The following is a 4,279-nucleotide window of genomic DNA, read 5'->3' as shown; positions in this document are numbered from 1 at the left end:
ACAGACTGTCAATAATGAAAACCATCTTCACACATAAGGGTTTCCAGATGAACACTTGACACCAGGACAACCTAAAGCCGCAGTTCGATGATCAACTTTGTGGTCATGTCATCGGACTTGCTGCCGCATTTCTTGGACAGTGGGGTCAAAAGAGGGGTGGAACTGCAATCTGATTCCCACTGGGTGGTGTGTTTGCTTTGATGTTGGGGGCAGATGTCAGTTCGACCTGAAAGAGAATTACGTATTGTGAGGGTGTGCTGGTAATGTCTGGCAGAGACCCCAGTCAGAAGGAGCTTCAACTCCCACAACCGGCAAAACTTTGTCCATGTCCCAGGGGAAGCAGGGGACATTAAGTCTGAGTGGCCCATGTTCTGTCAACAGACTTTGTCTTCATTCTCATGCTCTTGACTTGGATTCCTACATTTCAGATGAGTATTGAGTCAGTAAGTCAGAGGCACTGGCATGCATATAAACATCAGAAAACTATGATGCAATGAAAAACAACACAATCGAAGTCTGTCGGAGTGGCCGAGCCGTCCAAGCAACTCCATTCAGGTTGCAGTCTCTACGGGTATGCGGGTTGAAATTCTGCTTCTTGTGTGATTAGACTGACAAAAACTGTCTGTTTCCTCTCCTTGGCTTTCCAGTCCAACAAAAATTGGTACTAGGGTGTTATCATTGTTTCTGCCCGACACTGCCACGAAACAACACAAGGGATATTTGTGAGGATGGCCCAGCGCGCCAGGTTTGGGAATTACGTTCACCAAGTCAACGCATATGACCCACTTCTGACAAGATGTGACCAAAAAACACTTGGATCCTGTCCTCGGTTGTCCAGTACCGGTCGGGGAAAATGTGTGTTTTGCAAGCAGAAGGAGTTTGGACTCATTTACCTCAAATAGAGCTTAATATACACAAAACGGGCAAGCTGCATTGGCCGGGAATCTGACCCGGGCCTCCCGCGTGGCAGGCGAGAATTCTACCACTGAACCACCAATGCTTGGTACATTTTGGAATAATGTGCTCGTCGTAGACTGTCAATAATAAAAACCATCTTTTTATGAGTCTCCTCATAAAGAGACGGTAAGTCATAAGAGAGAGAATGACTGCATTATAATTTAGGTCAACCACCGAAAAGAAAACGATTCCATGAGAATCTAAAGTAGCCTCGAGTCAATTAAAAGCACGGATGTGATAACATTGTGCCGTATCACATGATACTAACACACATATCCATCCATCCATTTTCTGAGCCGCTTCTCCTCACTAGGGTCGCGGACGTGCTTGGAGTCTATCCCAGCTGTCATCGGGCAGGAGGCGGGGTACACCCTGAACTGGTTGCCAGCCAATCGCAGGGCACATACAACAAACAAACAACCATTCGCACTCACACTCATGCCTATGGGCAATTTAGAGTCTCCAATTAATGCATGTTTTTGGGATGTGGGAGGAAACCGGAGTGCCCGGAGAAAACCCATGCAGGCACGGGGAGAACATGCAAACTCCACACAGGCGGGGCCAGGGATTGAACCCGGGTCCTCAGAACTGTGAGGCTGACGCTCTAATCAGTCGGCCTTCCGGTCAGGTGATGCACCGATATGATGGGACTGTGAAAAGAAGTGCACTGGGGGTGACACACATATATATATCTATATATCTATATCTATAGATATATAGATATATATATATATCTGATTCAAGAGTGGCCGAGACGCAACTTTTGATGCCTCATTTGTGCGTAGAAAATTGTTGTTTACGTACCTTTATGTTTGCACGTGCCTGCAGAATTAAATAGCATTTATTATCATGATGATGATGATGATGATGATGATGATGATGATGATGATGATGATGATGATGATGATGATGATGATGATGATGATGATGATGATGATGATGATGATGATGATGATGATGTGGCAGGGTGGCCCGACTGGTTAGAGCGTCAGCCTCACAGTTCTGAGCACCTGGGTTCAATCCCCGCCCCTGCCTGTGTGGAGTTTGCATGTTCTCCTGTGCCTGTGTGGGTTTTCTCCGGGCACTCTGGTTTCCTCCCACATCCCAAAAACATGCATGGTTGGTTAATTGACTACTCTAAATTGCCCGTAGGTGTGAATGTGAGTGTGAATGGTTGTTTGTTTGTATGTGCCCTGCGATTGGCTGGCAACCAGTTCAGGGTGTACCCCGATGATAGCCGCCTCCTGCCCGATGATAGCTGGGATAGGCTCCAGCACGCCCGCGGCCCGAGTGAGGAGAAGCGGCTCAGAAAATGGATAATTATTATTATATTTTTTTTAACAGCCTTTTCTGCCAGCGAGTTGAATTTACTTCTGAAATGGAGCAGCTGAATATTTGAAGCTAAAATGTTTGGATTGGATATTTTGATGTTAAAAGTAAAATTCAAATTGAGTGTAAAAAAAATAAATCAATAAATAAAAAAGTGTCATTCTAATTGAGAATCTGGTGACACAGATATACTTCCACACCTAAATTTCCTCCAAAACACACCTCGATCGACAATTCTACTTCCTAAGGCCCGGGACACACAAAAGGATTTTTCCAATCTTAAAAGAGTTTTGTGGTGGACGAGAGGGTTGGGTAGCCTCCCTCCGCCTTCGGGTGGGGGGACGGGTCCTGACTGTTGTTTGTGCCGATGCACCAAACAGCAGTTCAGAGTACCCACCCTTTTTGGAGTCCTTGGAGGGGGTGCTGGAGAGCGCTCCCCCTGGGACTCCATTGTTCTGTTGGGGGACTCCAATGCTCACGTGGGCAATGACAGTGAGACGTGGAAGGGCGTGATTGGGAGGAACGGCCCCCCCGATCAGAACCCGAGCGGTGTTCTGTTATTGGACTTCTGTGCTCGTCATGGATTGTCCATAACGAACACCATGTTCAAGCATAAGGGTGTCCACACGTGCACTTGGCACCAGGACACCCTAGGTCGCAGTTCGATGATCGACTTTGTGGTCGTGTCATCGGACTTGCGGCCACATGTCTTGGACACTCGGGTAAAGAGAGGGGCGGAGCTGTCAACTGATCACCACCTGGTGGTGAGTTGGCTCCGATGGTGGGGGAAGATGCCGGTCCGACGTGGCAGGCCCAAACGTATTGTGAGGGTCTGCTGGGAACGTCTGGCAGAATCCCCTGTCAGAAGGAGTTTCAACTCCTACCTCCGACAGACGTTTGCTCATGTTCCGGGGGATGCTGGGGACATCGAGTCCGAGTGGGCCATGTTCCACGCCTCCATTGCTGAGGCGGCCGACCGGAGCTGTGGCCGTACGGTGGTCGGTGCCTGTCGTGGTGGAAATCCCCGAACCCGTTGGTGGAAACCAGCGGTGAGGGATGCCGTCAAGCTGAAGAAGGAGTCCTATTGGGCTTTTTTGGCCTGTGGGACTCCTGAGGCAGCTGATGGGTACTGGCTGGCCAAGCGGAATGCAGCTTTGGTGGTCGCTGAAGCAAAAACTCGGGTATGACAGGAGTTCGGTGAGGCCATGGAGAAAGACTTCCGGACGGCTTCGAGGAAATTCTGGTCCACCATCCGACGTCTCAGGAGAGGAAAGCAGTGCACCACCAACACTGTGTATAGTGGGGATGGGGCGCTGCTGACCTCGACTCGGGACGTTGTGAGTCGGTGGGGAGAACACTTCGAAGACCTCCTCAATTCCACCGACACGCCTTCCCATGAGAAAGCAGAGTGTGAGTTCTCTGAGGCGGGCTCTCCTATCTCTGGGTTTGAGGTTTGGCAGGGCCCCAGGGGTGGATGAGATTCGCCCGGAGTTCCTAAAGGCTCTGGATGTTGTGGGGCTGTCCTGGTTGACACGCCTCTGCAACATCGCGTGGACATCGGGGACAGTGCCTCTGGATTGGCAGACTGGGGTGGTGGTCCGGAGGGTGTGTTCCAACGACAGGGGGATCACACTGCTCAGCCTCCCTGGTAAGGTCTATTCAGGGGTGCTGGAGAGGAGGGTCCGTCGGGAAGTCGAATCTCAGATTCAGGAGGAGCAGTGTGGTTTTCGTCCTGGCCGTGGAACAGTGGACCAGCTCTACACCCTCGGCAGGGTCCTCGAGGGTGCATGGGAGTTCGCCCAACCAGTCTACATGTGTTTTGTGGACTTGGAGAAGCCGTTCGACCGTGTCCCTCGGGGAGTCCTGTGGAGGGTGCTTCAGGAGTATGGGGTACCGAACCCCCTGATACGGGCTGTTCGGTCCCTGTACGACCGGAGTCAGAGTTTGGTCCGCATGAAGAAGGACGGAGTTTGGTCCGCAAGAAGGACAGCAG

General features: G+C 50.5%; 1 non-coding gene across 1 annotated transcript; it reads right to left on the bottom strand.

Moving 5' to 3' along the window:
- Positions 1 to 929: 929 nt before the first annotated feature.
- On the bottom strand, positions 930 to 1,000 carry trnag-gcc (transfer RNA glycine (anticodon GCC)). Its single transcript has one exon. It is a non-coding gene; the product is annotated as a tRNA-Gly (tRNA).
- Between the last annotated feature and the right edge of the window lie 3,279 nt (positions 1,001 to 4,279).

The sequence above is a fragment of the Phycodurus eques genome, unplaced genomic scaffold (genome assembly GCF_024500275.1).
Source record: "Phycodurus eques isolate BA_2022a unplaced genomic scaffold, UOR_Pequ_1.1 contig_134, whole genome shotgun sequence".
In the NCBI taxonomy this organism is placed as follows: domain Eukaryota; kingdom Metazoa; phylum Chordata; class Actinopteri; order Syngnathiformes; family Syngnathidae; genus Phycodurus; species Phycodurus eques.
This window is presented reverse-complemented; position numbering and strand designations above follow the sequence as displayed.